Here is a 25,715-nt window from a genome sequence, read left to right as displayed (position 1 = left end):
AAGGTTGATTGATCAAACGAAAGAAACGAATCGTGCGGAATGAAAGCCGAGGAAAAACTAATTGCACGAATATATTCAGGGCTACAATTCCACACCTTCTATAGACAGGTTGCGCCTTGATAGCTAGCTGCTTGCGGGAACTGATGACCTTGACCAATGTCCAAATAATACTCTTTGACAAATTTTTGGTGGCCCTGAAAAGGACCGTTTTGTAGTGATGGTTGAGTAATTCTGAGCTGGGTGTTGTTGGAGGCGAACCAGCCTAAGGCTGAAAGCCTCCTTAATAAAGCTAAATAATAATAATAATGAGCTGGGTGTTCAACACGGATGAGGCTGTCGAGCTGTATGTCGTTTGGAGCGAGAGTGACACACTTGGCATAGATGACCGACCCGCAGCGACTCACGAAGAGCTACTGATTCCGATCCATAGCATAGCGGTGCAGCTTCTTCCTCCTTTGATGGTTGCTTATGTGAGCTCTGCAGCTCGCTGCTTGCAGGCAGCCTTTCGTTGGTACTGGAGAACAATTTTCAACGGCAAACGCCGAAAGCACAGCTACTGCTGCTACTGCTGCTACTAATTTCGACGACCGAACACCACCACACAGTTGTGTGGTCGTTGGGAGCGTGTGGTTCTGAGTATGGCGATGAGTGTACAAAATATTACGCAATTCCATCCTCCCTATTCGCACGCACCCGAGGATCGGAGGCGAATGCCACTTTTGACAGTTAAATGATCTTTATTTCTTGTGTTTGTGTGGTTTACATGTATGAATTTTTCAAGTGACACAGATGCGTCTTTTCAACTTTAGTACAGTGAGATTTTAATTATTAATTACAGTTCCTAGTCCTATCAGGCCTGTTTTAGAGAATGACCACCTTGGTGGGATTGGTATGATTTGAATTGGAAAAAGGAGTCTACTTATAACTACTATTTACAACTACAACTAACCTACAACTACTATATACACCTAACCTACTATATACAAATTGCTTATCAAAGCATGTTCTGATAAATTACATTTTTGTGCAAATTTAGTCTTAATTTCGTTAATTTTGGAATCTATTTTGGCAATGCCTGCCTCTTCATGTAAATTTGTTATTCTAGTGTCGAAAGGACGATCAAGAACCATCCTCAGCACTCTATTCTGAGCGACCTGAATTTTGTTCCTGTGAGTCTGTGCACATGATTCCCACACCGGAGCTGCGTAGAGGATCGCAGGTGCTACGATTTGTTTGTAGACGGCCAGTTTGTTCACCCTTGAGAGGCGGGATCTGCGGCAAATCAGCGGATACAGACACCTAACCAAGGTAGAACACTTGACTACAGTTTTCTCTACATGCGAACGGAAGAGGAGCTTTTCATCGATCAACATCCCGAGATAGGTTACTTCGGCGGACCACTCAACCCTTGTGCCATCCATGATTACAGTACAAGATGGAGCCGGTTTCAGTTTGGGCGATTGCCGATGTAGGAACATGATCGCTTGTGTTTTGGAGGGATTGATTTTAATTTTCCACGTGGTGGCATAATCAGCAAAGGCGTTAAGGCATCGTTGAAGTTTGTTCGTTATTTCGCGAGGCATCCTTCCTTTGACGGCTATTGCGGTATCATCTGCGAACAGGAAGAACACGCAACCGTCTCCAAGGGGAGGAATGTCGGAAGTATAAATGCTGTAAAGCAACGGGCCCAGTAGACTGCCTTGCGGCACTCCTGCTGGGATGGAAAACGTGTCGGAAAGACAACCATTCAACGATACCTTAAACGACCTTTGCTGAAGGTAGTTACGGGTGATTTTAACCAGATGTAATGGGAAGTTGAAGTTACAAAGCTTGTACACAAGTCCGTCATGCCAAACATTGTCAAACGCCTTTTCAACGTCTAACAAGGCCATGGCTGTGGACTTGGATACAGCTTTGTTACTTCGGATGTTATTCATCACCCGTACTAGCTGATGATTGGTGGAGTGCCCCTTTCTGAACCCAAACTGTTCCGGAAGGAGAATGTTATTTTCCTCGACAAACTTGAGCAAACGATTGAGAATGAGTTTCTCGAACAATTTGCTCAGCGCTGAAAGGAGGCTGATTGGTCTGTAGCTTGAAGGCAATGTTGGATCCTTACCGGGTTTGCGGATTGGTATGATTTTTGCTACTTTCCAGATACTTGGAAAGTAGTGCAGTTCCAAACATCTGTTGAAGATAGCGGTTAGAAGAGACTGCACTTTCATGCTGAGTCTCTTCAAGATCAAGTTGAATATACCGTCAAACCCGGGAGCCTTCATGTTCTTGGTGCATTTCAGCGCTGAGCAAATTTGTTGTACTGTAATCATATCCGCCGGAGGCACGACACAAGGGGAGGCATCTAGGTTTTGAACGCATTGCGCAACCTGATCTTCGAGCGGACTTTGGATATTCGAGCCAAGCAAATGCGATGAAGCGACATGCTCGCCGATCGCATTTGCTTTCTCCTGTGGGGTGATTAAAAGCCGATCGTCATCATTTTCTACTCTGAGAGGTGGAATGGGTTTGGGATGAGTTTTCAGGACCTTGGCTACCTTCCAGAATGGTCTGGAGCGGTCGTCCAGATTCTGGACAACACGCCCGAAACTTTCATTTCGGAGTGAGTCCATTCTGGAAGCAATCTGTCTGTTCAGATCAGCCGTTTCACGTTTTTTGCCCAGATCTCCAGTCCTCTGAAACTGGCGTCTACGAACATTTCTCAGGCGAATCAAAAGTTGGGTGTGGGAATCAATGGCAATAAACTTACCCCTCACAGGAACTCGTCGGACGCACGCCTCGTCAGCCACGGTTATGGCTTGATGGAGTCCCTCCAACACTCGATCGATGTCCTCCACGGTGTCAAGCGGCGGGTTGTCGATGATGTGCCTGTCTACCACGCGTCCAAACTGGGCCCAGTTAACGCGATGGTAGTCCTTGCGCAGACTTGAAGCAGGAGCCACGTTGCAGTCCAGTTCAGCCACCACCGGTTGGTGGTCGGAGCTGAGTTCGTTCAAGGCTACCGGCTTGGACAAGCCGATATTTGTCATGAACAGGTCTAGCGTCGATGGGTTGCCCGCCGGTGAGATGAATGTTGGTTCATCCGAAAACCAAACGGAGTACAGCCCATGCTGTGAGTGGTCGAACAGGAGACGACCGTTCTGGTTCTGCTGGTAGTTCCGCCAGGCCTCATGGCGAGCATTCAGATCTCCTCCAACGACGAAGCGGGAACCGTTACGGGTGATGGTGGACAGGTCCTTCTTGAATTTAGCCGCTAGTCCACTGCTGGCGGCACACTGTCGAGGGCAGTAGACGGCGATGAACTGGACGTATCCAGTCGACGACTCCACCTCCACACCAAGGGCCTCGATGATAGAGGTGCGGATATGGGACAGAGTGTGGTATTTTATTCCTTTCTTGACGACGACCGCAACACCACCCCCCCTGGAGCTGGTGCGATCAAGCCGGATAATGTTGTGGTCAGGCAACCAGAAGCTGTCGCCGGACTTTAGATGGGTCTCGGTTAAAAGGCCCACGTCGATGCTGTGCTTGCGGAGGAAGTCGGCAAGCTCAATCTTTTTTGCTCTTACAGAGCAAGCATTCCAGGTGACGATAGTTAGCGGTTTAGACGCCATACTGGATGATGAACTTACCGAGCACTTGGATCTGTTCGGGCTTATTGCGGCACTTACGAAGAGCACCGGACATGTTGACGAAAATTTTCATCAGTTCATCCGCTGAGAACAGATCGGGGTTGTTGTTTTGTCCTGTTGGTTGTCTCCAGAATCCAGGGGGGGTGGAGAGCTTTGGCCAGCAGAATCACCGGAAGCTTCTTGAGGAGGGGCGGGTTGCACCCGCGAATTCGCTTGCCTTTGCTGGGGAGCACGAAGAGGCGGAAAATCCTCCGTCCTGAATGATGGGGTTTTGTCCTTCTTGCGTCCTGGTTGATTGTTGCTTGACGCCAGCTTTCGGATGCGTTTGAAGTCCTCGCGTTTGGAGCACTGTCTGTCAGAGCCTTGATGTGCACCACCACAGTTAGCGCATTTTATCGCCACGGCTCCATCCGCAGGGCAGTTGGGAGTGGCGTGTTCTTGAGCGCAGTTGCTGCAGCGTGGCTTGATGTTGCAGTTGCGGGTACCGTGTCCAAAATTGAGGCACCTCTGACACTGCGTTACGTCACGATGACCGCCACGGTACGGCTCCCACCGTACGATGATGGAGTAGATCGATCGGATGGCTTGTAGCGCATTGAGCGTCACCGTCCCTTTCTGGAAGTGCACCAGGAAAAGACAATCCGGGTACGTCTTCACGTTTTCATCTCTCCTTGTCATTCGAAAGACAGCGATTGGGGCTAGCTTGTACCGGTTGATTTCGGCTTCGACCATCTTGGGGTCGAAGTTTGGTAGACCCCTGATGACTACCTTGAAGGGCTTCTCACCGGGGATGTCGTGCGTGAAGAATTCCGCCTTGGTATCCTTCAGATATTTCACGGCCACTTCGTACTCCGCTTTGGTTCGGAGCATCACCTTGGTGCCGATCCTGCCGAGCTTAAACTCAGCTGCAACGCCCAGCGATGAAAGATCGCCAATCAGCGTGTTGAGTGGGACTTGCTTCACCACCAGTGGAGGAAGCTTCATTTTTGCTGCACTCGGGCTGGCAGCAGTTTCGTTGTCGACGGCGTCGCCGAAATCACCAATGACGCTGACGTTCGTCGCGGTGGCATCGTCCCGTCCACTCGCACCATCGGACTGGCCTTGATTTTTCTTCCTCTTCTTAGACCGCTTCACCGTGGCTGAGGTGGGATTCCCTACATCGGTGGGAAGAGTAGCGTACCTATTCGAAATAGGTACACTCAAGCTACCCTCACCGCTGTTCTTCTTCTCCGTTTTCTCTCGGAGCCTGCTCCGGGAGCGCTGTCTCCCCATCACACGAAGCGACCGACACTACTGACGACGCGATTAAACTGCGAATGTTTGGAACAAACTAGAAACTTTTGAACAACTCGACAGAGCGAGCAAATACCGGACTGTACTGCTTGACGAACAAGCAGAGAATGTGATGGCGAATGCCACTTCGACTTGTTTCGTCTACTTACTACTCTCTGACGACTGTGCTGGGGAAGCAGCATATGCATGTAGGTAATTGGTGGATTTGTTAGTTAATTCGACGCTTTTGGAAATTGGACCAGGAGCAGCTGAGTTATTATCGTTCAAAATCTTTCTTAATTTGTTACATGTTCCATTTTCGGTTTTCACAAAGTGTACCTCCATATAGAAATCAAAGACGTAGTCCTACGTCAAAAACTGATAATTTATATCAAGCGAATACCGAGAAAACTTCCAAAACAACGGAGCGCGAAACAAGTCGACCGTACTTCTTGCTAGGACGCAGTGAGAGCTGATTTCAATGACATAATTAACGACATTTTATCAGAGGATGTACTGTCACTATCATCAGATATTCGGGTTTGTGCAAAGTTTATCAATTAAAAAAAAAAAAACAATTACAACCCATTATTAAATCTATTGCTCAGCCTTGTGGTGCAAACCCTAATCTTTTCAGCCTTTCCTCATTCCCACCGCAATTTCCGATACCAATTTTTTCTATCCTGCTCAAAATGCAATTTCATCAAACATGGTTGTTTCGAGACAGAGACCAGTAGTATCAAAACGTACCTTCTAAATGAAAAGAATGCAAAGTGATTTACGAAACACACTAATACCCTCCCGCAGTCTCACCATCTCAATCATCTCTCTTCGTAACTCCATGACTGGAACTAACATGATCCAAATTGGAGCTCCGAGCAATCCATTCAGAGTGATATGCACTCCAAGTCGACCCAAGTAAAATGCTTCTACATCGTCCTCTCGTGTTCCTTCCGTCCATAGTGTTTCATTCAGCAAATTGCAACCCTACCCCAAACCGGCTTCCTAACCGCCCGAATGTGCAATACACTTATGACCCAAAAGAGTGTAAAGTGAAATGAATGAATAAAAACGAATGTCTTTTTCTCACATGTAGGTATAGCTGTCGTTGTGTTTGTATGTGCGTACGTGCTCTCGTATGCTTGGGTGGTTTAATGTGGCCCCATTCTTGGGTCTCCATGGCCTGTATATCTTCTGAGTATAGTTGCAATTTACAAAATCAGCACAAAAAATCCAGCCTAGTCCAGAGTGTATTTACTGTGTAGTTTATTGCTGTTTGGAGTGGGCTGTGATCTTCAGAGGTGATTGAAATAGATTTTCGGATACGAGAGATTTCCTTTGGGGAAAATGCAAATTTTAATCGGTTTGAAGTACAATGTTGGAGTCTTGTGTGGAGATGATTAATCTTGATGGATTTCAACATGATTAAAACAAAGCTCATGTTTGCACAAACCGCCTGATTGTGATCAAATTATTTATAAATCTACGTACGCTCCACTCCTGGCTTAAGTGCTTTCTATTTAAACAACCGCAACACTAAACAAACTTCTGCGATACCTTCAAGTAGCAAACATAAACAAATGGCGTCACATGCCTTCCATTATCACCCAACAAACTCCCACCCGAAGACAACTCTATTTGACAAGTTCAAGTTCCAGCTTGTGACATCCTCCCAGAGGCTATAAATTTTCCGACCCGGCGACATGATCTTACCACCCTTTACCACATGTTTTCCTCCCATTACCATCGCATTGAGCAATACGTATGCGTTACGCGCAAACTAAACAAGCAACACGTGCTCGGAATGGCATCATCATCGTCGTCATCCCGCCACCAGCCGCTACAAAAGTATGACGGCATAGACGATTTAAGCGCAGAACTTGTACCAGTACCTACGTTTTAGATCTTGCTCTCGCTCAATTGAAGCCAACCTCGCGAGGTGCCCAACTGAATCCCAATCGTAATGACTAATAACGACACTTGCTCACACCCCACTCCCCACCCAGCTCATCGCAGTCGATGCTGGTGGTGCGGATGCATCCTAATCTAAAAATAGTACATAGGTAGGTAAATCGAATGCACTGCGAATTCAGAGCACACGGATGGACCGAGAACACACTCGCTGTGAACCTTTGGAAAACCAATAGGTAGGTTTGGGCAGAACGCACTTTTCATTATTCTTGGCATTTTACAACCAATTCTAGGATTTCTCATGAAGGATTTCCAGTTCAGATGCTGGACTAGAAGTGCTGCTTGATAGGACTCCAACATAGACAGGAAAACGCAATGAAAACGTAAATGAAGTAGGCTGCTGCGGTCGACTCTGCTGGTGCGTTCTCCCCTATTCTTCCTATTAGTGCGAAAAACGCATTTCGCACTGCTCGCTCAGCATATTCTCTTTTCTCGGTCGGTCGGTGGATGATTTGGGAGATACCGAAAGAGATATCCACTGAGAGATATTCGATTTTCAATGTCAAGTGAGCATGAAAGAGAGTGCATTATCACTGGTCGGTCCACGTGCGAGAGAACGGTTAGGCTCTCTTCTCTTGCCGTTATTTGTGCCCAGAATGAACACAGTGCAGGGCTGCCGATTGCAAGGATTACGGACGATGATTAAATATTATGCCAACAAAGTTGAGCAGCAAAATATTTAATTCCAAAAGGGCTTATCTGCAATGATCGATTCTATTAACTGACATAATGCCAAGTCATCGAAACTTCCTAAAGTACCAAGGCTGCAAAATACGTGAGATTCATAGTTGACATAGCTGGTTCTCAGCAATGCGATGACCCATGGTTATGATTCAGCCACCAATCGAAAGATATGGCTATCTAATTTTATTTTGAATAGATAGAAACCCAATTGGACCTGTAGTTGACCAGCCGGAACGGAAAAATGTTGACATTGACATGACTGGCTCTCGGCAATTTGGCTACCACATCTTAAGATTGAGCCACTACTTGAAAGGTATGACTATCTACTTTCAAACGAAATAGACAAGGAACCGATTGGAGCTGTGGGTGGCCAATCGAAACGATAAAACCTGTGTAAGGTGGCTCTGTGGAAATTCGGATTCACCGAGAAAATGGTCGATTTTTGAAAGTAGACCTAGAGATGCGCGATTTTTTCCTAAATTGCATACAATCATGAGCAAAGAGGAAATATACCAAAACCATATCGATTTTGCAACCAAGTGGCAAGAAAACAGTCTTCTGGGTATCCAAAATCACCGGGTAATTAGTCAATTCCAGAAAGTAGACCTAGAGATCTGCGATTTTTTCTAACTTGCGTATAATCATTAGCATAGACGAAATACGACATCAACATATCAATTCTGCTTCCGACTGGCCAGTATACGGTCCACTGAATATCCGGAATCACCGGAAAAATAGTTAATTCTTAAAAGTAGACCTGGAGATCCGTGCTGTTTTTAGAAAATGTGATATCTCAGAGACATATTGATTTGGTCCCCCAGTGGCCATTAAATGCCTTTCTGGATATCCAGATTCACCGAGAAAATGATCAATTTTTAAAAGTAGTCCTAGAGCTACGCGATTTTTTCTAATTTGCATCATGAGCATACAGGAAATACACTATCACCATATCGATTTTATAACCAAGGGGCCAGAAAACGGTCCTCTGGATATGTGGAATCACCGGCAAATTAGTCAAATCCTGAAAGCAGACCTAGAGATCCGAGATTTTTTCTAACTTACATAGGGGAAAAGTTGGCTTCGGCAATACCTTAACCTATTATCGTCAGGGGGTAAACAAAGTCCTAGAGCACTCAAATTTGGCCAATAGTTGCTCTGAAACACAATGTATCCACATGCCAAAATTGAGCTCTCAAGGACGTTGTTTACCCCCTGACGATAATAGGTTAAGGTATTGCCGAAGCCAACTTTTCCCCTATAATCATTAGCAAAGAGGAAATATGACATCCACAGGAATCTTGTTAAGGAGGGGCAATTTTTTTACTATGATGCATTTAATCTGGAGATAGGGAGTACTCCAAAGTGCGTGGGAGATGGTGTTGTCCACCCACCACTGTTTCCCTACTGTTTAATTTAGCTCATTTATTTTTTGCTCCGGTGGTGATTCATCTTCTTTAATGCAAACTGCGGAAATTGGCAATTTAATCGCATCGAAGATGATGAATCATCCCAAAGTACCGTCAGTCGGGGTGACAGAAAATGATGCCGAACATTCAACATGTTTTAAAGATGATATAAAAGACAAACCCGAATTTATTGCAACGCACAAAAACAGCTGTAACTTTTTAACCACGGTAACAAATTACGTAAAATTTTCAGAGAAGATTCTTAGGCAAATTTTTAGTAAGTCAACAATAGACCAAGCCCAAGTAACCAAAAGTTCTAATAAAAGGCTATTTATGGCTTAACCACCTTGGTTGAAGGTGGTCTATAGAATTCTAAGCAGCCTCATTTTTAAGTCGTTATAAGAACTTGAAAGTTCCGGTTGAAGAGCATTCTAAGCAGCCTCTGGCGGAACTTGAACGGAACTTTAAGAAAATAAATTAAAAAAGGTTTTTGTGCTTTACACCAATTCTATATTTAGTTCACACTTTTATGAAAGTTATTTCTAAAGGCAAATATTAATGTGCATTGATTTATCAGCATTAGCATTAGTAATGGAGCTGTTTTAAGAATTAAACCCAATCCTTCTGCGTGAGAGTCTCAGCACGAACCACTACGTCATCTGAAATATATTAAAGTGAGCTGTTGTCCGGCCTTTTGTTAGAGTTTTCTGAGCCAGCTGACTGACTTGAGTACGAAACACAACACCTTGATGAATTTAAATTGGTGTTTGCCCACATGGTATTCCATCACACTTGTGGCCTAGTGGTTAGCAATCGTAGATTACATGCTGAATACACGGGTTCGAATCCAGGAAATTACTTTTAATTCATTTTTTTATTTTTGGATACAATGTTGCATAAATATAAGAATTATGATTTATTTGGGCCACTGATTATTTCATATTTACGTACATTAAATTTTGTTACAAAAAAAGATTTGTGCAGATTGCTTCATGTGGCTTGAAAGTTCTGTCGGAACTTTATTTAAACTTTATGGAACTTGAAAGTTCTGTCGGAACTTTATTTGAACTTTATGGAACTTGAAAGTTCTGTCGGAACTTTATTTGAACTTTATGGAACTTGAAAGTTCTGTCGGAACTTTATTTGAACTTTATGGAACTTGAAAGTTCTGTCGGAACTTTATTTGAACTTTATGGAACTTGAAAGTTCTGTCGGAACTTCATTTGAACTTTATGGAACTTGAAAGTTCTGTCGGAACTTTATTTGAACTTTATGGAACTTGAAAGTTCTGTCGGAACTTTATTTGAACTTTGTGGAACTTGAAAGTTCTGTCGGAACTTCATTTGAACTTTATGGAACTTGGAAGTGTTGAATGCGGAACTTTTGGTTTCTTGGGAGGTTCAATGGCAAACAAATACCCACTTTTCAATTAGGGAATCCAAAAGCTGTCTTTAAACTTAGTACAGTTGCGAAAAAGTCCATCCTCAGAATTCCTTGAGGTTTTTTTTTTCAAAATTTTTAGAACTCTATGAGCTCTTTTGAAATTGTTCTCAGAAGTCCTCTGGAATTATTTTTAAAACTCTTCTTGACTTTTACTCAGAACACCTTGGAACTGAAATTCCCTTAGAATTTCAGAAGAATTTCCTCAAAAAAAAAATGTTCCAGGAATGAGCTAGAAATTATTGGTACTCCCTTGAAATTTTCCTCAAAATCCCTTTGGAATTTCACTCAAAATGAAATTTTCTCGGTATTCTTTTCGGAATTATCTAGGAACTATCTGCAGGATTTACTAGAAATTACACGCAGAATTTTCTTGAGAAATCCGTTGAAACTGTCCTCAGAATTAAATATCCTTGCGGTTCTTCTCGGATTTTTTTTTTTGAACTCTCCTAAGAGCTCTTTTGAAATTCTTCTCAGAAGTCCACTGGAATTATATTTAGAACTCCTCATGATTTTTTCTCAGAACAAATTGGAATTGAATGAGCTAGAAATTATCCTCGGAATGGGCTTGAAATTTTGCTTAAAATCCCTTAGAAATTACACTCAAAATTGGATTTTCTCGGTATTCTTTTTTTAAATTGTATTGGAACTATCTGCAAAATGCACTAAAATTTATCTGCAGAATTTTCTTTGAATTCTCCCCAGAAATATTTTGGAACTGTCATATGAATTCAATATCCTTGAGATTTTTCTCGGAATATTTTAGAACTTTTTTCTCAGAATACCTTGGAACTGAAATTCCCCTAAAGGTTGAGAAGAATTTCTTCTGCATTCTACAGAAAATCTTCCCAGAATGAGCTTGAAATTATCCTCGGAACTCCATTGAAATTTTTCACAACATCCCTTTGGAATTTTTTTCAAAATTTGATTCTCTCGGTATTCTTTTCGAAATTATCTTGGAACTGTCTGCAGGATTCATTAGAAATTATTCGCAGGATTTTTAATGAAATCATCTCCAGAAATCTTTTCTTTTAGAACTGACCTCAGAATTCAATACCCTTGAGGTTCTTCTCGGAAATTAAGTTTAAGTTGTTCGCCCATTCACCAAATCGTTGTAGTTTTTCTACCATAAATGTTCAACAAAGCTTGCCCCTCCATTCACCAGAACTGTGAAATTTTTATACAGGCCTCTCCATGCAGCAGATTGTTGCAAATTTTACACCAGAAATTTTCAATACAAACTTGCCACCAGTAAATTTCAATTGATCAGAACGATGCAAATTTACCACCGTTAATGTTCGATAAAAATTGCTTCTCCAATCTTCTGATTGCCCCTTTATTTGTTTTCCGTCGATCTTGTTTTCCGTGCTGAGCACCAATGCTACCGACGCCAGGGAGGCAGCTCCCACACCTGGGCCCTACCTATCGACTCATCAACTCATGAACCGGGGACCAACGGAAGGAAGGCGTGATCAGAGATTTTATGCCTCAAAACATCCCGGCGGCGCCAACTGGGATTGAACCCAGGTCTGCTGGGGTGAGAGGTAATCACGCTTACCACTACACCACCGGTGCCGCTGGTCTTCTGATTGGTGCAGATTTCCTTTTTCCATTTCCACCAGACATTTTCAATATAGCTTGCTTCTCCTATCATCAGAATGTAGCAGGTTTTCCACCAAATAAAGCTTACCTCTATTTTTAGATTTTTCATCGAAAATTTTCAGTAAAGCAGCTTCCCTCCAATCATCAGAATGGTGCAAATTTTACACCAGAAATTATTATTGAAGTTTGTTTCTCTATTCAGCACAAGGATGCAAAATTAAGACCAAAATTGACCAAAAAGACCAATTTACCAGAACGGTGCAGATTTTCTACCAGAATTTTTCAAAATAGCTTAATTTTAAATAAAGCTTGTGCCTTCATTTACCAAACCAGTGCAAGTTTTTCACCAGAAATTTTCCGTTCATTTCATTTATCAGAGCGATGCAAATTTTGCAGCAGAAATTTTCAATAAAGCATGCTCCAAAAATTGTCAGTAAAGTTTGTTTCACAATGCACCTTTGTGGTGCAATTTTCAGGCTTTGCCTTTTCATGCTCTGGTGCATGCTGGTGGTATGCTGCAAATTTTCCATCATAAATTTTCAGTGAAGCTTACATTCATCAGGACGATGCAAATTATGCACCAGAAAAATGAATAAACCTTGCTTCTAAATTCACCACAGTGTAGCGAATTTTCCACCAGACATTTTCAATTTTTCCAATTTTCATTTTGATTAGTCCCTCCATGCAACACCTTGATGACGTTTTTACACCAGAAATATTCAATATAAAGCTTTTTCTTCGATCTACCATCTCGAAGGTGAATTTTTTCATCCTTAAATTTACCCTCTTCTTTAAACCCTACATGAACCACCTTGAGAAAAGAAATTTCACGAGAAATTTTTTGTATGCACCACTGTGGTGCAAAAATGCACTGTGTTGCAACTAAAAAACTTCATTGAAGTTTTTCCCTTCATGCACGTTTGTGGTGCAAATTTCAGGGACCATCTCAAAAGAATTGACGCATTGAAAGGTTTTCAGTGCTCTTATTTTATGAAATGAAGTTATTTTACCTTCAAATCAAGTTATCAAAAAATTAAGTTATTTTATATCATAATTTTGTAAATGTGGAAATAAAAATCTTATTAATAAAAGGAGGGGCAATTGCCCCCCCCCCCCCCACCATGCCCCACCCTGTGCACGCCAGTGATGACATCAACATATCGATTCTGCTACCGGGTGGCCATCATACGGTCCTCACCTTGAAATTAGTCAATTCTTAAAAGTATACCTAGAGATCCGTGATATTTTCTTAGAAAAGGTGAAGAACCCTTAGTTCAGAAGATATGTGTCAGTATCGCATTGATTTGGTCCCGCAGGGGTTATTGAATGCCCTTCTGGATATTCGGATTCACCAGGAAAATGGTCAATTCCGGAAAGTAGACCTAGAGACCGCGATTTTTTTTTTATAAATTTCATACAATTATGAGCATAAAGGACATAAACCTTCACCATATCGATTATGCAACCAAGTGGCCAGAAAACGGTCCTGTGGATATCTGGAGTCACCGGGAAAATCGTTAATTCTTCAAAGTAGGCGTAGAGATCCGTGTTTCAGTAGGGATGACCATTCCCGGTGAATCCGAATTTCCACAGAGCCACCATTCACGGGTTTTATCGTTCCGATTGACCACCCACAACTCCAATCGGTTCCTTGTCTGTTGCGTTTGAAAGTAGATAGTCATACCTAACAAGTAGTGGCTCAATTTTAAGATGTGGTAGCCAAATTGCCGAGAACCAGTCATGTCAACATGAATCGACACGCATTTTGCTCGTGACTTTTCAGGGTTTTTCCGTTCCGGCTGGCCAACTTCAGGTCCAATTGGGTTTCTATCTATTGAAAATAAAATTAGATAGCCATATCTTTCGATTGGTGGCTGAATCATAACGATTGGTCATCGCATTGCTGAGAAGCAGTCATGCATCGACACGCATTTTGCAGCCTTGGGGTTATGTCAGTTAATAGCGAGAAATGGTTCTAAAACAGCTTTGTTAATTTACTAGTCCAATCACGTCTATCCCACATTTCACAGCACAATTAATCCATTAATCCTTTTCTGACACCACTGTCTCACCCGTTAGTAGCTACCGCAACAGATTTCCCCTTGTTGCTGGTCGCCACCAAATGAACACCCCATCGCATCACACCGTTACGCGACATCGCACCCACCGCATCGACCGGCTGCAACACAACACGGCCCACCGTATCACAACATGTGATCGACCGCCGGCCGACGGCATATGCAGCATCACTAACTTGAAGACTGAAACTGAAACTCTCAAGCCCAAGCTGATCAGCACCGGCCGTTTTCAGTTTTTTTCCCTTGCCGCTTGAGAATGAACCTTTGTACTAAGCAGTGAGAGGCGTTTGGATGGGAGTTCATTCATGTTCCCGGTCTGCTTTTTTCCACTGCCATCGTCGTCAAACTCTTCGAAAAGGTTTTGCCAAACCGCACGGCGCTCGAGAATCAGTTGCTTTTCGGCGTTCGGCACTTGAACAGCTCTTTGGCTTTACTAAACCAGCTTTCGGGGTAACTTGGAAGTGATCGTTGAACACTTTGGCTTTCAATTTGTTAGGGCAGCTGGTCGGTTCGCAATTTTCGTGTATTTTTCCGAGTGTTTGGAGTTTTTGTGATACGACCAATTCTACAAAACACCAAGCGACTCCAGTGGCAGTAGTGCTACAATTTCTGTGTTTTGTCGCAAAGAATCCTTCCGACTCAGTCGGTTGGAAGGAGAAGAGAGTGTTGAGGAAGGCCTCCGGAAGCCTCGGCGATTGTTGTTTTGTGTGGAGGAGAAGTGGAAATTTTTGTATCTTGAAATCCGGGGAAGTCGGTGATACAAGAAACGAAGTTTTTGAATTTGTGTAGATTGATTTATTGGAAAAATTTTAAGTGCTTGTGAAGAAAACTGCAAAGTGGTGAGGTGAAACAGCTTGGGAATTTAAAGGTGTGTGAAAAATTGGCAGCTCTTCGTGGAAGAGAATTCAGAAAAGGTGAATATTGCGTGTGATCAAAATTTGTGTATCACTCGTTGCCCAGTGTATCATGGTGTCAATAATTGTTTAGGCAAATCCACGATTTAGCTAGTTGCATTTGGCACGAAATGGCTGGTGATAATTAATGGAAATCAATTCTACGGTTGGTGAATCAGAGCTTCGTATGTGAGCAAACAATTTTAAAATTGGAAGATGAACGATTGAATAATGGAGAAAGATCTAATCATACACAATACGAAATGTTAATGCGTATGACGTTACTCTGAGAGTGACACTGAACAGTGACATATTTGATGCATTTCTGGCCCTTACTGTTTTTCAGGGACCGAATTTATGAAACTTGATACTGGACAGAAAATACGGTGAAAAGTTGGTTTCATTTTACTGTTAACAATATTCATTTAGAGGACCCACCCACAACTTCAGGGATGTTTAACGAGTTCAAAGCAGCGTTTCTGAATCTATAGGTCGCAACCCATTCGTGAGTCACGGACAACTCTTTAGTGGCTCGTGGAAATACAGACAACTTTGGCAGAAGCAAGTTAATTTTCTTAGACTAATTTAAATATCTTAACGGAATTGTAATCCTTCAAATATTCAGGCGTTTTCAAATCATTTAAGGGGAAATTCACTTTGGTACACTTTCAAAAACTTCAATCCCAGTTTTTCTCGACGTATCATTTCAAATCGAAAAAAGTTATCGTCATCTTAAAATGATAAGAGGAATCTAATGACGACTGCTTTTGCAATCTGAAATGATACGATGCTGAAATTTTGGAGAGCACCAAAGTGAATTCCACCTTGAGTAAAGCAAAGCCATTTCGACGATTAATGGGTTTATTGTTTTTTTATTTTTTTTTTTTTTGTTGGAAAATTCTGGACTATTTTTTCATTTAATTCCATGGATATTTTGGCATTTTCAGGCCATTTTGAACCATTAGAAAATTGCGAAAACGTTAGAGGAGGTCTGACAACTTACTGAAAACTTCGAGACCTTCAGGAAAACCTTAAGAACGTAAGGAATATCTCGTAATATTCTCCAAAATCTTAAATCCGTTGTATTTAAAAGTACAAATCAGATAGCCTAGTCTGTTGAGGTACGGCATGACCAAGGCACAGGTGGCGGATTCGATTCCCAATTCAGTCTTGGAAATCTGGGTTGAATATTTTCTCGACATCTCTGGGCATAGAACATCATTTTACTTGTCACACAATAAACATATTCATGTATTGGTTGGCATATAAAGCTCTCAATTAATAACTGTGGAAGTGCTTCAAGAACACTAAGTCAGGCCTGTCATGGTGGTTACTCATGATTACTCCATGAGTCTATTATCAAAACTGGGCACAGAAATATCGATCTACATGCACTACTTCTTTTAAAAGCTGTGTATCAAACAGCATAAGCAAATTTCCATTGCTGCATACTCATATGAGCCAAATTGAACTGCAACCATGCAAAATGAGATACATTCATCAGATTCAGATCAGCGCCCTTAAATGGGCAATTAAATTATAGCAACAAAGGTTTGAAAATTATACTAGACCTACAAATATTTTATTAAAAATGTTCTTCACTCATCAGATATAAAATGTGTTGCCCCCATGCTTGGCATATACAGTTTTGGTCACGAATTATTCATTTACAAATAACTGTGCACACAGTTGACGAAACATTGTTCTTTTTGAAGCAGTAGATAGTATAGAATTTAAGCTTGTTATAGATAAGTAAAAAAAAATAGATTTTAATTGTATTTGTTTTTGCGTTGTAAAAATGAAGTGAGAAATGCTCACTGCACATCTCGGACTTTAAGTGTAAAAAATCATTGGTGTTGATTCAAATGTTAAGATTTACCTACTCTTTGCATATCCATAGTAAACTATGATCCTAATCTATCAATTACTTTAAAGAAAAACGAATTTCAACAACTGAGTGAAAAGTTATTAACAAGTGAGCAGTTGGTGTGTACTAATGTGCATACCAAGCATGCCCATCAGATAAAAACAGATTAACTTTATTTGGGTTGCCTTTCAAATGCGCATTTGCTCCCACATATCTAAATAAATTAAGGCATAATAAGATGTCAATTGTAACTAGACGCTCGCGAAGTGAAAAAAAAAATTGCTCCACCCCTAGTGATAATCCGGCGAATCTAAAAAAATGCGTAGGGGAAATGGCTCTAATGTTGGCCTATGGATCTAAGATTGGACCCATCGCTAAAAATATGCTATTTATCAATTTTATCTAGATGAACGCGTCATTGGGACGGTACTAATGGATATTTTTGGTTGCTATTGAAAATTTAGCCGATTGCTGAATTTATGTATGGGCTCAAATTACGGACACTTAGGCCGACATTACATACATTTCCCCTATATTGACTCAAACTCTTTTAGAAATTTGAGAAGTTCACGGAAGCACAGACACAAATTTGGGAAGCTCAAAGTTCATTGGAGCAATTTTGAAAACTTTGGGATTCACAAGGCAGTTCAATTAATGTTACAAAAGTTATCCAAACTTCAGTTGAGTTTAAGATCTTAAGTGAAGTTATAGTTTAGTAATAGCACAGTTCCATGAGTATCGAAAAAATTGCGGGAACTTCAAGTAAGTTTCGAGAAGTTTTGGGCAATTTCATAAAATTAAGTTACATAACTGATCCTTCAAGAAGATCCAAAACATCAAAGATAGTCCAGAGAACATCCGTTTAGAGAACTTAAGAAAAAAATCGGAAACTTCATAGCAGTTGTCGTGAAATTTAGATGGACAGTTACAATCTTTTTAGGGCGATTCCAGTTCAGGGATGTTTCAAGAACTCCTGGAAAGATGAGCAAACTTAAAAGATTACGGAAACTCCAACAAAAATTATGGTAGTAGTTTCGAGGATTATAGGAAATACCCAGGATTTTGTGGAAGTTTTATGAACAGGCAAATTACGAAGATTTCGAACACTTCAGGGATGCTTCGAAAACTTCAAGGTGGTTCCATCAGTTTCAGTGAAAGTGCAGAAACTTTTAAAAAGCTCTATGTACTTCAGGGATATTCCGAGAGCTTCATGGAAACCTTCAGAGAGTTTAGAGACACTTAATGAAATTTCAAGACCTTCAGAGATGTTTGGTCTTAAGATCTCCAGAGAAGCTCAGAAATCGAAAGGGCAATTATAATAACTTAAAGAAAGTCCAGACTTTTAGGGAGGTTGAAATATCTGTAAAGATTACTTTCGATCAATTCAAAAACCTGATGAAAAGTTAAGGAAACTTTAATAAGTTCCAGAAATTTAAGGGAAGTCCAGATAATTCATGACTTCTTCTTCACATTTCAAGCTTGTTGCTTATCGCATTTAAGCTTATTGCGTGCTATCAACTTAGTGCTCTAGATGCACTTCCACAGTTATTATTTGCGAGCTTTCGATGCCTGTACCATTTTTGCATTAGAATAATTGTGCGGCAAGTACAACAATACTCTATGCCCAGGGAATTCGAGACATTTTCCAACCGAAAAAATCATAGACCTGACCTTTAATCGAACCCAGCCACCTCCAGCATGGTCTGAGCTAAGGAAGACCCCAAGAATTCATTAGCTGTTTAGAAAACTTTAGACACATATCGAAAACTTTACACAGGTTCAAAGATTTTCAGGGAAGGGAAGTACCATGAACTTGAGGAGACTTCAGGGTAGGTTTAGAAAAATCACGGACGATCAGTTCAATTAACTTCAGGGAAGTTGCAGGAACTTTAAAAAAAATCCCTAAAACTCAGGGATTTCTGAAATTTTTAGCAAAGTTCCGAGTTCCTTAGGGATGACCAGAGAACGCTGGAGAAGTTTAGAGATTTTTGGGCAGTTTAATAATTTCCAGAAAGTACATAAAAAAAGATCTGAGAACTTCATAGCAGTTCCATTTATTAACTGCAGGAACTATCAAGAAATTGGTGGTTACTCAAAAGAATGTTTCAAAAATTTCAGAAAAATAACGGGGTCTTCAGGGAAGCATTGATGGAATGTTAGAGAAGTTCCGAGATTTTCTTGGAACATTGGGGAGCTTCGTGAAGGAAAGGAAAGTCCAGAGAAGTTCATAGAAGTTTTAACATTTTAAGGGAACTTCCATGAGCTTCAAGGAAGTTTCAAAAACTTCAGAAAACTTACAGAAACTTTCAAAAAGTTCTGAGAAAATCATCGAAATCTAGAGAACTTTGTTGTAGTTCTGAGGTCATAAGGTAATTCAAATAACTTCAGGGAAGTCTTCCATTTAATCCCACTTCAATAATTTTGGTATTCATGACAGATACGTATTTCGACTACAATGTGCAGTCTTCATCAGTGTCATTCCCACTAAAGACTTATCACTTCTTTAGTGATAATCCACTTAAGTGGAATTAAATGGAAGATAACGCCTTTTTTGCTGTTTTATTTAAGCATTCCGCTTACAACCCAATTTCATTACTCAGGGAAGTAGCGAGTACTTTATAAAAGTCTGGACTATCCGGGGAAGCTTAAAGATCTTGAAGAATTAGCTATTTTGTGGCGGCTTTTCAATCTTCAAGGAAAAATGCTGATCATCTTTATCCCTTGAAGAAGGCCAAGTCCAAAGGCCGATACGTCGAACATAAAACTGTTAGTAGTAGTAGGCGTTCAGACCGAACTAACAATCAAAGCAAACGTGTAACCAACTATTATTTAAAATTTTCACTTCTATATCAACCACAGTAAAGAGCAGTTTCTTTTTCTGCCTTTTCTATGCCCAATTTTAAAGAATTTAAAATATCTACCGGAGCTGGTGATAATCAAGCGATCTCGCAGCAGCAGAATTTGTCCAGTCTACCATCGAAACAAACTACGATATCCCTAAAGACTCCGTTAATTTCCTGAATTTTTTGGAACATTATTTAAGTACTTAGATCTCCCATTAAGAACTTTCTCAAAATAATGAAATTGGCAAAAAATCTCTAAACATCTTCGGCGTTCTTTGGCCATGGATCTTGGAACTTTGCTGAAAATTTCAGAAATCTCTGAGTTTTACGGACCTTGTTGAAGGTTCCTGCAATTTCCCTGAAGTTAATTGAACTGCGCTGAGATTCTACGATCATCCGTGATTCTTCTGAACCAACCCTGAAGATCTCACAATTCTCCTCGAGTTCATGCTACTAAATGGTTACCCAATAAACATGATTATTTAAGTCTGATCGGAGGTCGTAGCACTACACACAAGGCCAGACATCGCGGTGAGTGCCTCGATTTTGGCACAGAAGTCCAGTTGCCCAAATACTCTAGATTGGACTGACCACAGGATTGGGAATGTTTGTTGATGCGGACTGGACCGGAGGAAGTCGAACTCTGGCATCATAGTTATGTTCTTGCGTTACATTGAGTTCCACTGAAGCGGAGTTTGTAGCGCTCGCTGTAGGGTACCAGGAGCTTGTATAGACCAAACGATTAATGGAGGAAATCGGCAAAGATACGTTCAGACCAAATTAATAATCAAAGCAAACGAGTAACCAACTAGCAAATACAATTTTCACTTCTATTTTAACCACAGTAAAGCTAATATCAAACTGTTTGCCCACACGTCAAATATTTGACTCGATAAGTTTTTTTCAAATAATGCTATTTGTAATATTTGTTTGCATAAGCCAATACACTTGTCTGATATTTGGGAAATATTTGACCAACAAATATTTGACCAAATACTACGTTTGTCAAGATATTTAATAATTGAAACTACAATTTAAAAAAATTACGTGTTGAGATAACTGATATTTCACCTCGAATGTAAATGAAGTTGGTTCATAGGAATTACGGATCGACATTAGAATGGAAAAAGGATCCATGCTGCATGGTTCTGTTTTGGTGAAGGCCTGTTCTCCAGATAAATAATGAAAACTACAATTTAAACAAAAAAACTCGGGATGAGATCATAGATATTTCACCTTAAATATGTCTGAACATTAGGAAAATTATTTTCGGATCTCAGGAATAGGTACCATTCTACATGATTCAGGGCTGGTGAAAGTCAGTTCTTTATATAGTAAAGTGAATTTTAAAATTTCCTTGGCTTGAAATAATAAATATCCGGAGAACTTCGAGATTTGGGCGTAATTGCTATTGTAAACAAATATGTCAATCGCTAATTTCTTGCGAATAAAAGCTCAATCTCTCAAACAAACTATTCCAAATGCCAGAGGAATCATTCCTCTACATGAGTGTGTTGATAGTTTTCTAGGCTGAGTTTTTATTGGCGAGAAATCGGTGATTGAAGTGTTTGTTTACAAAAGTAATTACGCCCAAACCTCAAATCACTCCGAATATCTCACCTCAAATATAGGTCCATTTCCGGAAACTCGTTAAAATATTTCCGGATCTCAGGAATGTTCATAGGAAACACATGCATGGTTCTGTGTTGGGGTGTTGGGAAAGGTCAATTCTCCAAATAAATTGTAAAAAAAAAACAAATTTATAAATTCCACGGGCTGACATCACAGATATTTCATCTCACATATCATTGAAGTAGGTCCATTGGTAATTTTGGAAACTCGCATAAATATTTCCGGATCTGAGAAAAGGTCAAAGTAACCATTTAACAAGGCTCAACGTAGGAAAAGTTACCCAAAATTAAAGTTGAAAAAGCCGAAAACGTACAACTTTATCTAAGGTTCATAAATTGAGAAAAACATGAAGAGGAGGGTACCCGGAGTCCTCTAACCTCCTTGGCACCTAGGGACGCATGTATAAGGATATTTTATGAGTTCATTGAACGGGGATTCTCTTGACACAAAGTACATTTATAGCGAGGATGTGGGAGTTCTGATGGCTTGCCACCGAGGCATACATGAGCCATGCATAGAGAGCAGCGAGCTTTACCTATCATGCGCATGCTGCTTTCATAGGGAGGTATATGTCGAGCATTCTGAAAATGCTTAACTAGAAGGTCCTGCAGTTCAAAGTGGGGGAGGTTATTATTGAGGAAATCTCTCCGTTAATCAAGGGTAGCTTCGGGTCCTATGGACTCTTTTGAGAGGCCCAACAAATATCCCAGTAAAAACAAAGAAACTATCCGAGAAGGACAGTGTGTCCATCAAATAAATCCTTAATAAAGAAACATATTTCAGGGGAACTTGTCCAGCATTCAAGAGGGACCTCAAATGTTACAGTTCGATTTCTCATATAAAATTAGTGTGAAATAATATGCCGCATCGCATCAATTTTTTCCTCTATTAGACTTGATCCAGAATCGATTCTGAAGGAACTTGTCCGGGAGAAAACAAAAGTCCATATGTACTCTCAAAGGATCTACGATGGACATCGTTCGTTTTTCAGTCAAAAATGCATTTGAATGTCACATCACATAAATCGTCTATTCTAGTGGTCAAGTACGATCACAGCAAGCGACGATTATTTGATGTTGTTTGCTACTCAGGAATTTCTACACTCATAAAATAAATCACATAACCAGTGGAAAATATCCATGTGAATTTCACATAACTTTTATGTGATCCCATAATTGGAAATTGCACCACTGAATCACATGCACATTATGTGTTCAATGAAATCTATATGATTTCTCATATAAAATTTCTTATGCTATGTGATATTCAGATAACAATCATTATTTTTTTATTGGAAAAATATTATGTGCGTTCCTAATAGAAACTAAGTGAAAACTTTTTTCAGTGTAGAGTGTCAAATAAATTATTTGGCTGATTAAAAAAAACATGTTTGGCAATAAATAAAAAGGCCATCACACAATTTGACAAATACAAACCAAATATTTACCATTGCAATATTTCGTTAAATACATTTGTCAAAATTAGCTAAATATTTGACGTTTGGTCAAACAGTGTGATAACAGCTTAAATAGTAGTTCATTTTACTGCCTATTCTAATAACAAAATTTTAATGTTTTGATCTACCGTTAACCTGATAAATCAATATACGACAAAAGTAGTAGGTATTTTGAAGATTTGGGCCGAGCTTATTCATTCTTGCCTTCATTGCAAGGATTCGATTCTACTTGAAAGGTCCCGCTATTTATACCCTTCGATGAGTGAGAGTACTCTCCAAAGGCGCACTCCTTTGTCGGTCAAAATTGGTTTTCTTAGCAATAAAATAAAGCAATGACACCGATAATGACCATGCATGAGAGGCCTAGTCTCAACCACTTTAAACTAGAGAACAACGAATAGAAGATAAGGAGTCACATAGATGAAGACTAACAATTTTTTCCTTGTTTCAAAATCATCCTCGGTCCAGGCAACCCTAGGACTCATCACTGTTAACAAGGCATACAAAGTAACAAGGACTAAGATTTGTTCCTTTGATTACTGATTACTGTCCCCCTTGTTTGAAGTAGTCAGGACTAGGAATCGGTGGTAGATCTTACATCCCGCAACGTACCACAAAAAGGTGATCTACCCACTTTAGGGGGCTACTCCCCATAATTTTCTATGCAATGTGCTTAGAATATTCCCCGGTAATCTTTTGCTATGCCCTATTTAGATTTACTTGGATGTCGCCTCAGAATTCCATGAGAATTATCCTCAGAATTTCCCTGAAATTCTTCCAAAATGCTCTCGAGAAATCTCTCGGAATTTTCAAGGAATTCTTAGAAACTCTGCTTAGAATTTCCTTGGAAAATTTATCAGAATTTCTTGAGACATTCCCGAATACTCCTTGAAATCCCTTCAAAACTCTTAAGAATTCACTTGCGATTATCTTTAAACTACCTTAAAATTCTGCTAATAATTGTTTGAGCTATAAGAGCACCCGCACCAATGCGTTGCTGAAGCTATTTTAGCAACCTCCACCATAACGCAGTAACCGCATTGGAGGTTGCTATTCAAGTGCGGGAAATAACAATCTGCCTCTCGGTGAATAGCGGGTTGACAAATATAGCAGCGCGATAGCAACCGGCCCAAGCTATGATTTTGTTTTTGTTTTTCGTTTGAACATTGTGATGTATGAATAAATTTGGATCTGGGACAAAAATGTGGACCCATGGGACAGCAAAGTATTCCTCTGGAAACCCGGAAAAACAGTAAAAAAGTATCTAGATTTTTTTAATCAACTTGTTGTTATGCTGCATGAATGAATTTGGATTTGAAACCAGTATGTGCACTCTGGTGGCCATGAAACGGTCTTTGGAAAGATCCGGTACTTCCGTAAAGGGCAAGTGAGATGACTCTATCTACGATGCAGAACAGATTGTGTTTTGCTGTGGCTAGCTGCACGCACGCTGAGCAGATAGGAGGAAGATTTATGTCGATTTTGAAGATTTCCTGCAAAAAAATGAAGCACGATGCAAGTAGATGCGAGAAATGAAAGATGATTTTTCGAAGATTGATTCGCTAGTGTGAGATTTTTTGAGTATCTAGAATTGAGATTTAGATGTGTAGCCCCCTCGGTAAAGGGGACCAATTCATAGAAAGATCCTAGGCTCCGTATTTGTTTAAAATCACTTATTTTGATGCTACATTAATAAATTTGGATCTGGGACCAGCATGCGACATCAGCTGACCACAACCCGGTCTTTTGAGAGGTCAGGACCATGCGTAAAAGTGATCAATTCATAAAAAAAAGATTCAAGAGCTTCATGATTAACTTATTCTGAAGCTACGTGTATAAATTAGGATCTAGGACTAGCATATGCAATCAGGTAGCGGTGTGGTTCTCTGGAAGATTTTGAACATCCACGAAAGTAGACAAATCGCGTAAAATCTTAGTTTTATTTGGACTTCCGTGACGTTTTGAATATTTCCTGAAGTTTATTAATTTTTCTATTGTTCCGGAAATTTTAATCATATTTATAAAATTTCCTGAAGATCTCGCATTGTTTCTGAAGCATCGCAAAATTCATGAAATTCTTGATATATCCCATAATTCTTTTCAATTCCTTGTAATATCCTGCAATTTTCCATAACTAAATTAAACTAATACGAAGTTCCGAGAACTTTCCAAAATATAATGAAACTACCAAAAAATCTATATACTTCTCTGAAAGTCTCCAGACGTTCTTCAAGATTTCTGAAAATTTTAAAAGATCTCGCGATTTTCTTGAACTTAATCTGATCGTTGATGAAGTTCCTGCATTTTTTTGCAGTTTTTTAAACTGCATTGAAAACCATGGAACTCCCTTAAAATGATTTCACATTTTCCTGATGCTCATGTAACTTCTCTTATGTTTCTGAAATTTAAAAAAAGGTCTTGGTACTCTGATGAAGTTTCGGAAATTCCCTGAGTTTCTTGGAACTTCTAAAACATTTTTCAATTTCCTTGAAATTAGTTGAACTGTTCTTAGTTTCTCTGATTAGTCCTTCTGCTCTCGAAGCATTCCTGAAGTGCTCTCAATTCTATTGAAGTTCTTGATATTACCCTGAAATAAATAGAACTGTCAAAAAATTCTCGAAGCTTTTCTGAAGCTTATGAAATTGACCGGAATTTATCGGACTTTACTTATAAAAGTCTTCGAACTTCCCTGAAAGTCTGGAATTTATTGAATTTCACGAAGTTATGAAGTTATTGGAAGTGCCGTTAACAGATCTGAAATTCCCTAAAACTCTCTAGTCTAACTTCTTTGAGGTACTTGGAAGTCCTTTAAAATGTCAATTTTTCTCAAGTTATCATCTCTGAAATTATTTTGACTTCTCTACAGTTCTCTGCATATTCCTGAATTTTTTAAATTTTCTTAAAAGTTCCTGCAGTTTCCTGAA

General features: G+C 40.1%; 1 protein-coding gene across 5 annotated transcripts in view; it reads left to right on the top strand.

Annotated features, from left to right (window-relative positions):
- The first annotated feature begins 14,479 nt into the window (after positions 1 to 14,479).
- The window catches only part of rgn (regeneration), a 379,503-nt gene continuing 368,267 nt past the window's right edge, over positions 14,480 to 25,715 (top strand). For 2 of the 5 annotated variants that reach the window (XM_065224682.1, XM_065224679.1), the window contains exon 1: positions 14,481 to 14,968. The gene's annotated coding sequence lies outside the window, so the exon portion shown is untranslated. Of the gene's footprint in view, positions 15,015 to 25,715 lie in introns of all 5 variants that reach the window. The other 3 variants (XM_065224681.1, XM_065224680.1, XM_065224683.1) reach the window with 2 other exon arrangements.

This window comes from Ochlerotatus camptorhynchus, unplaced genomic scaffold (assembly GCF_037179485.1).
Source record: "Ochlerotatus camptorhynchus isolate MF236.1 unplaced genomic scaffold, CSIRO-AGI_Acam_v1.1 ptg000213l, whole genome shotgun sequence".
Classification (NCBI taxonomy): domain Eukaryota; kingdom Metazoa; phylum Arthropoda; class Insecta; order Diptera; family Culicidae; genus Ochlerotatus; species Ochlerotatus camptorhynchus.
This window is presented reverse-complemented; position numbering and strand designations above follow the sequence as displayed.